We start from the raw sequence: 9,334 nt of genomic DNA on the forward strand, positions 1-9,334 counted from the left end.
CCTATTTTTAAAAAATATTTATATAGGGGCGACTGGATGGCTCAGTGGTTTAAGCCTTTGCCTTCGGCTCAGGGCATGATCTCAGGGTCCTGGGATCAAGTCCCGCATGGGGCGCTCTGCTCGGCAGGGAGCCTGCTTCCTCCTCTCTCTGCCTGCCTCTCTGCCTACTTGTGATCTCTCTGTGTCAAATAAATAAAATCTTTAAAAAGAAAAAAAGATTAAAAAAAAATATATATACATATTTATATATTTGACACAGAGAGAAAGCACAAGGAGAGGGAGAGGGCAAAGCAGGCTCCCCGCTGAGAAGGGAGCCTGATGCGGGGCTCGATCCCGGCACCCTGGGACCGTGACCTGACCCGAAGGCAGACACCTAACCAACTGAGCCACCCAGGTGCCCTATCTTTGTCCTACTTCTAAGTCAAAACTATTATGTTAAGAAGAGACCAACCCCCTTTTGGGCCCTGTGTCTGTGGAGGTTCCCCGGGCAGAGACGACCCCCCCCCCTTTATTCTTATCCTTATTCCTCCTCATTCCATTGCTGGCCGAAGCGCCATATTTGAGCTCCATTTTGTTAATTTCTACATTTCTTTAACTGTGGAAGCTTTTGTGGGTTTTGTTGTTGTTTTGCATGTGTTCAGGATTCATACTTTTATTTCACACACAGAAAATTCATGAACAGAACTCTGTTCACTGTCTGTTTCTTAGTCCAGTGCTGGCACAGGCAGTGTGGACGGGGGACTAGTTCTCAGAGGAAATGCCCATGCCCCAAAGCTCTCCAGCAGCGCCGTCCTGAAGCCAGGTTCTGGCCCTCAATGTCTCTGTACCCTACGACCTAGGGCTCTAGCCCAGCCCATTAACACCTGACTTTGACTTTGACACCATCCTGCCCAGTGCCCCAGGATACCTTGGTGCTCTCATTAACAGTGTTAGGTTTCTAGACCACTTCCCTAGGCAGGGCAGAGGAACAAGGCTGGAAACGCCATATGAATTTCTGAGAAAATGTTTTCAGTGTTGATAAGGTTTAACGTTAAGTGAGTTGAAATGCAAAGGGAAGTTACATCCCCGTCGTCGAGGCAAAGTTCCCGTGTGTATGAAGTATCATCTCATCTCCCGTTGTTTGAGCAGCAGTGCTAATAACCTTTCTCCCACGACGTGTCAAGGAAGGAATAGGCTGTTCACAAGGCCGAACTGCTTTCAGATGAAGACACCATTTACTGGTGGTTCTGTAGGGGGAGAAAGCTGTGGGACGCTTGGGTTCTCAATCCCAGATCTCCCTCTAAGTCCTCCTGGGACCTCCCACGCACCAGCCAAACCCTCTGAGCCTGGAGAGCGGAAGGAACAACCTTTACATAGGTCAGAGTTGAGGGTTCTAGGAGGTGCTCCTGGAAGCCCTTTTGAAACCGTGCAAAAACCCCACACATGTCACGTGTCCTTCTTGCCAGATAATTCTACAACATATTTGCCAAGGCTTGGCATGTACACTGAGCCATTCTAAGTATGGGGGCGATGAAGAGACACGTTACGGTCCAGGGCTGGAGGAACTAGTAGTCTGCAGTCGAGTGGAAATTGGCATTCTCATCCGCACAGCTGGCAAAACCCTCTTTCGTATCTTAAGTGTTAGAGCCCCACTTTGAAAGCTTTGTTGGCTTTGCTTTTAAAACCATCGACAGGAACGGTGGAAAGTGTGTGGATCGTGTGAAGCGTGAAACCCACGGCAGGACAGGACAAAGGGGAAATTGTAAATATCAGCGCTGCCTACATCGATCTCAACGGTGCCTGAGGAGGAAAGCATTAACGTTGCCCAGGACTGAAATAGGCAGCTGGCTGGGACACAGAAAAGTGCCTGAAAATTGGATTGCAATTGAGCAGCTTTTTCTTCTAGATTTTCCTTCCAAACATCTAAAGATTGAAACTCCCTGCTTGCGCATGGCAAGCCAAATACGCAAGGGCTTTCATTTATAGAGAAGCATAGGCTGAAATTCAAGTTCATTTTCCTTTTTTTTTTTTTTTTTTCCTTTTTTTGGTCCTTCAGATTTTTCACCAGGCTTTATCATTCTCAGCATTGGTCCTTGTTCCTCTCCCTGTTTGCTCAGTGACTAGCCCCCTCCCTACACGCTTTCTCCAACTGGCACTGCTTTTAAGCCTGGTAGCCCGTTAGAACCACCCAGTTCACTTCCAGTACTTTCGTCCGGCAGCATGCCAGACCTGTTCTCTCACAACCTCCTGAGTGCCTTGAAGTTCCCAGGTGATCCCAGCGTGCAGGGAGGATTGGGTTTCCCACAGAAATGAGAGAAGGGCTTTCAGGCTCGAGATGTTGCTTTACTGAGCGTGGTCCCCATTGGGTGGAGGAGAGACAGGTGTTGAGTATCACTACATCAGAATCGCAAATGCCACAGGCGCCTTCTTGGCTCAGCCCGTGAAGCATCTGCCTTTGGCTCAGGTCCTGATCCCAGGAGTCCTGGGATTGAGCCCCGCCTGGGAGGGAGTCTGCGTCTCCCTCTGACCCTCCCTGTTCTCATGCTCTCTCTCACTCTCTCAAATGAATGAGTGAAATCTGTTTTTAAAAAGATTTAAAAAAAAAAAAAAAGAATAGCAAATGCCAGCCTGTCATGTGCCGACAGAGCCAACGAAAATGTCACTCCATCTAGAAGCTCAGGTCCTGGGAAAATGAAGAGAAGGGGTGACGGTCTCATTTCTTATGAGGTCAGTGCTTATTTCATCAGGGCTTTCATTCATGGACAAACACTTCTGAGCACTCGCTGTGTGCCAGCCACCATTCTGTGTGCCTGGGACGCATCCTTGCCCAGCAAATCCTAAGAACGGCCTCCGTCCGTTCTTGAGGGGAGGGACACGTAACAATGGCAGAAGGAAGAGCACACGGAATGTCAGATGTGGTATTAAATGATAAGCCTTCCAGGAAAGGAAAAACCTGAGCCTGGGGGAAGGGGGTGGGTTGCGGTTGTTTAAAAAGATAGGCAGGTTGGGCCACAAGGAGCAGGTGACATTTGAGCAAAGACCCAGGAGGGGGGCGGGTGTGAGCCAAGCAGATGTGTGAAGATGAGCGTTCCTGGGATGGGGGGCAGGGGTCCCCGGGGCGTGAGCCAGCCGTGCTAGAGAAACAACAAGGAGCTGAGCCGGAGGCGGGGAGGGCAGAGGGACAAGGGCACAACCGTGGTGTGGATGGAGGGTGTGTAGGAGAGTCAGCCCCTGTGGGACATCGTGGATCATCGTCACAATAAACATTCTGGCTTCTTCTCAGAGTGGGGTTGCTGGAGGATGGGAGCAGAGGAGGGACGTGACCCGGTTTAGGTTTCAAAGGATTTTGCTGGCTGGTGGGTGGACCGAAGGGGCAGGTGTGTACGCAGAGACTGCGGTAAGGAGCCCACCGCACCCCGGGAGAGGCCGCAGTGCCCCAGCAGCGAGGTCCTCATCTGCCTAGGTTGTGCGGGTAGAGCCAAAAGGATTTGCTGATGGGCTCGTCGTGAAACGTAACAGCAAGACAGCAGTTGAGGGTGACTCCAAGGTGTTTCAAAGCCTGCAGTGGCCACCTTGTCATTTGTTGCCTGAGGAATTTAATTATTTTTTATTTTTTTTATGCTTTATTGATTTCAGTGATCCCTACACCCAATATGGGGCTCGAAATTGCGACCTTGAGATCAGGAGTCACATGCTCTTCTGACTGAAACAGCCAGGTACCACCTCCCCCCTCCCCCACCCCAGGGGATTTTTTTTTTTTTTTTTTTAAGATTTTATTTATTTGAGAGAGAGAGAGAGTGAGTGAGCATGAAAGGGGTGAGGGGCAGAGGGAGAAGCCGGCTCCCTGATGAGCAGAGGGCCTGATATGGGACTTGATCCTGGGACTCCAGGATCATGACCTGAGCTGCAGGCAGTTGCTTAACGGACTGAGCCACCCAGGTGCCCCCACCCCAGGGGATCTTAATTTGCAGAGGTGACTGAGTGATGGGAGAAAAGTCAATGTCGTTGAAAGGTTTTCATTACTTGTATTTCCCAGGAGGAGGGGCCATGCCACGTTACACAGGACCACATGGGGAGCACTGGGTTTGGGCTAGAAGGCAGAAGGAGCAAGAAGAAAGCCAAGGCCAAGAGGCTTAGTTGGGGATTCTGAAGGAATGGCTAGTTGGGACCTGGCAAAGAATTTGGATTGGTTGGTTTAAATAATTCCGCTGGGCTTTGGGGCACCAGGCCGGCCCCTAGCTGTCTGGTACCTGGCCCTGGGGTAATCAGGGAGAGGGACACTGGCTTGGTGTGTGAGCCATTGAAAAGGAGGAAGCTGGAGGCAGACTCTGTATGGGTTGTTTGCAGATGAATGTGTACCAGGAACTGGGGAGCTCTTTGCTCTCTTTAAGAATCGGCTGCCCCTGGGGCTCAGTCAGTTAGGTTAAGCATTGGACTCGATTTTGGCTCAGGTCAAGATCTCAGGATCTTGTCAACAACCCCTGCATTGGACTCAGTGTGGAATCTGCTTAAGATTCTCTCTCTCCCTCTCTCTCTCTCTACCCCTCCCCCATCATCGAAAATAAGTAAGTCTTTAAAGGAAAAAAAAAAAAAAGGGCGGCCCCGGGAGGGATTAGTGTGTCCTCAGTCAGCAAGGCCACAAATAGCAGAGCCTCAGGAATAAAAGAAATAAGAAAATACATACTTAATATACTTTGCCCTGTGACGAGAGGATGCCAGAGGAACGAATCTGAAGACACAGGACAGTTATGTACCCCGGCTGCTAGAGAGGGACACCCTGAACTCTCAGTGGCTGGGCCTCATGGACGTTTGTGCACTTGGCAGAAGTTGGGGTGTTGGTTTGGCTCCGTGGGTCATAGAGGTCGCTCCTCGCAGAAGCTGTGCGATCTTTACATTATTTTTCTTAGAGAGGGGCAGAGGGAGGGGGGAAGAAGCTCGAGCAGACTCCGGGCTGAACGCAGACCCTGACACAGGGCTCGATCCCAGGACCCCAAGATCATAACCTGAGCTGAAATCAAGAGTCAGAGGCTTAAATGACTGAGCCACCCAGGTGCCCCGAGGCTGTGCCTTTTGTGACCCGCACCCTCTGTAATTGTCCTGGGCAGGCAGAGGATCAAATGGCGGGCTTCCATGGGCTGGGTCTAGAAAGGTCTTCTGTTGCTTCTGCCCATTCAGTGACCATACCCAACAGCGAGGGAAGAAAAGTGGCCTTGCTGGGTGCCTGAGGGGACACAGAAATCAGTTGGGTGAACAGTGGGTTGTTCTGGGTGCAGGAGCTGGAGGTCGGCTTTGGATGTGGTGAGTTCTAAATAAATACGCATTAGGTTGGGTGGCTCAGTTGGTTGGGCAACTGCCTTTGGTTCAGGTCATGATACAGGAGTCCTGGGATCAAGTCCCGCATCGGCAGGGAGTCTGCTTCTCCCTCTGACCCTCCCACTTCTCATGCTCATTCTCTCTCTCTCTCAAATAAATGAATAAAATCTTAAAAAAAAAAAAAAAGAATACACATTAGGCTTCCAACTGGTGAAGGATGTTGTGGATCGGAAACTCAGGAGATGGTCTGGACTGGAATTAAAACCGTGAGAGCTGTCAGCACCTGGGTGGGGTACCTACAACCACGGGTTGCCATGAGCTCCCCAAAAGGGTGAGGGGAGACAGAGGGGCCCTCTAACACCGAAAGCTCATGCACATGAGGAAGATTGGAGATGGAACAGCCAATGAGGCCAGAGTCGAGCCAGCAAACAGGTGTCCCCAAGCCACAAGAGGACAGTGCCTTCCGGAGGAGGGACCAGCTATGTCCCTGGCCTGGAGGTGGACCATGAGGTACAGCTATGTGAAGGTCACTTTTCTGACCTTGATGAGAGCAGCTTTTGGGGAATGGTAGGGTCAAACTGGGATCAGAGCAGGTTCAGGAGAGAAGAGAGGAGAGAGCAGAGAGGGAGAGTAAGTAGCTTGGAAAGTTGCTTGCTGCCCAGGGAAAGTAAATAAATAGAAAGTCATGGTGAGGGAAAGTGGCCAAAAGGTTGGGTTTTGTGAAGGACACATTTACTTTATTTTTAAAGATTTTGTTTATTTATTTGGGAGGGGAGAGTACAAGCAAGGGGATAAGGAGAAGCAGACTCCCTGCTGAGCAGCGAGCCTGACGCAGGACTCCAGGATCATGACCTGAGCTGAAGGCAGACGTTCAGCGACTGAGCCACCCTGGTATCCCAGCTATCTTGGTTCTGATTTCTTTCCCTAGTGACCAGTGACGTGGAGCATTTTCTCATGTGCTTGTTGGCCATCTGTAGATGTTTTTTGGTGAAATGTCTGTTCAAGTCCTTTGCACATTTTTGAAATCAGGTTGTTGGGTGCCTGGGTGGCTCAGTGGGTTAAGCCTCTGCCTTCAGCTCAGATCATAGTCTCAGGGTCTTGGGATTGAGCCCCGATTGGGCTCTCTGCTCAGCAGGGAGCCTGCTCCCCCGCCCCCCGCCTGCCTCTCTACCTACTTGTGATCTCTCTGTTGAATAAATAAAATTAAAAAATCTTTTTAAAAATCGGGTTGTTTTGTTTTACTTTTAGGACTTTTTTCTGTATCCTAGATATTAACCGCTTATCTGGGTATGCAATTTGCAAATATTTTCTCCCATTTCATGGGTTGCCCCTCTACTCTATCAACAGTATCTTTTGATGGGCAATCAAATATTTCTACAGTTCTAGTAGTGGCCTCTCCTGAAGTCGGCAAACTCTATTTCAAAGATTCCTCAAGTGACACGAACAAACCAGCTTTGGATGGTCATGTTTGGGTTTGGAGGACTCAGACCTTACAAGCAGAAAAGGCCAGTTGCCTAGAGAATGCCTGATATTTGGGTTGTCTCTTTTGACCCCCGAAGTAAGAATGATTCTCAAGTAATTGAGGAAGAAATGGAGGCCCACAGGGTTAGTGACAACCGCAGAGATGCCAAGACTCTTGGGAGGTGAGTCATAGTTGAGAACACGTGTGTTTCCCCAAGGGTGAACCGGAAATGAACACATCTCCATGGGCATAAGCATGGTGGAAAGGAAGGGAAGCCTCAGGAGCCACGTCATGTCGAAGTTGGAGGCAGAGAAGTGTTGGAGACCCACTCCTGGGCCTGGTCTCCTACAGGCCTCCACGTTGATGCGGGCCTCCCTAGGTCCCAAAGGGCTTACACAGAATCTTCTCTCAGCCTTATGCAGAGATAACCCTATCCACAGTCTAGCAGGTTACATCACTTGCAAGCAGTGGACTTGTAAATGAAATCTTTGCTCTCAAATCTCAGCCCTGCCCTGAATAGCTTAAGCCACCACGTGCCTTGTAATTGTGTAATCTTGCTTTCTAGAAGGTGGATGAGAACTGCAAACTCAAAGCTTAGGAAGGCCCCTCTCTAGCTCAGAGGCTGGCACACGATAAGCATCCAGTAAGTGAGGCTGGGATCTGAGGAGGCCATGAGACCCACGGAGGAAAAATCACTTGCAATGGCCCTGGCATTTGAGAACTTAATGGGTAAACAATGTGCCTGGTGCCCATTTTCTTAGCAGCCATGTTTTTCCCCATTTTTAAGATACAGAAACAGATTCGGAGAGGTTAATATATTTAACAAAGCTCACGCTGTTAGGAGCCTCAGATCTGAACACAGTCATTTCTAAGGACACACTCTCCACCCCCCCCCCCCAACTATTTCCTAAAAACATACAGAAGAGTTGAAAGAATAATATACTTTTAACTGTACATATCATACAGTATATAACATATTGACATACTGTTAACATATGACCACTTTAGCATGCTTTCTTTAAATGCATACGTGTTTGGAACATCTTTTTTTTTTTTTAAAGATTTTATTTATTTATTTGAGAGAGAGAGACAGTGAGAGAGAGCATGAGCGAGGAGAAGGTCAGAGGGAGAAGCAGACTCCCCATGCAGCTGGGAGCCCGATACCGGACTCGATCCCGGGACTCCGGGATCATGACCTGAGCCAAAGGCAGTCGTCCAACCAACTGAGCCACCCAGGTGTCCCTGTTTGGAACATCTTAAAGTAAGATACAAACATCATGTCCTTTAGCCCTGATATGGACTGAATGTTCTTGTCCCCCTGATTCATATGTTGAAACCCTATGCCCCCAGTGTGATGTTACTTGGAGATTTGTCTTTGGAAAGTTATTAGGGCCAGATGAGATCACAATGGAATCAGTGGCATTATAAGAACAGACACCAGAGGGATGTCTGGGTGGCTCAGCCGGTTAAGCTTTGCCTTCAGCTCATGTCATGGTGCCAGGGTCCTGGGATTGAGCCCCACATCTGGCTCCCTGCTCAGCAGGGAAGTCTGCTTCTCCTCCTTCATCTGCCTTGCCCCCTACTCATGCTCTCTCTCTCAAATATAAATTAAAAAAAATAATAATAATTAAAAGAACAGACACCAGAAAGCTCTTTCTCTCTCTTTCCTTGTGTACATGTACTGGGTAAAAGCCATGTAAGGACACAGGGAGAGGGCGACTGTCTGCAGTTTAAGAATAGGGCTCTCACCAAGAACCCAGCCATACCACACCCCAACCTCCGACTTCCAGCCTCCAGCGCTGTGAGGAAAACGAAATTCTGTTGTTCAAGCCATCCATGTGTGGTATTTTGTTATGACAGCCTAAGAAGACTAAGACAATCCCTCAATGCCACTGGGTACATCTGCTGAGAATAAAGACCTTTTTCTACACAATCATACCCAAGAAAATTAGCAATGATGCCATAATATCTAACATCCTATCCAAAGTAAAATTTTCCTCAGTTGTCTTAAAAATGTCTTTTTATAGCTGCTTTTAAAATGTTACCATATTCTAGGCGAAGTCTACACATTATATTTAATATCTTTTCATCTAGAACGACCCCACTGTCCCGCCTCCCAAAGCACCTTCCCATCATTGGCAATGGTGAAGAGCCCAGGCCACTTACAAAATGTACCACTTTCTAGATTTGTCTGATGTTTCCTCGTGTCTGAACTCAGAGCATTTTTTTGGCAAGAATTCCAGTAGGAGATGCTGTCTACTTTATAACGCATCATATCTTGGGAGGCATGATGATAGGGGGCAAGGCAAAATTGGAACACTTCGTTTATGGGGTAATGAAGATCCGCTGTCAACCTCTACACAAAATGAGAGCCACCAGGCTTTCAACTTGGCGCTTCTTGACACTAGCGGAGTCAGCTGTGCTTGGAACCTTAAGTTCAAGGTTCATCACCCAAATTTACTTCTCTGTCTCCTATGCTCTGCTCGTGCTCAGCACAGCCCTGGCCGCGAACAGCTTGGCCCCGCCCCTCCCCGGGCCGTCCTGGCCCCGCCCCAGCCCGTCTCGGCCCCGCCCCAGCCC

The sequence above is a fragment of the Mustela nivalis genome (genome assembly GCF_964662115.1).
Source record: "Mustela nivalis genome assembly, chromosome: 17".
Lineage (NCBI taxonomy): Eukaryota > Metazoa > Chordata > Mammalia > Carnivora > Mustelidae > Mustela > Mustela nivalis.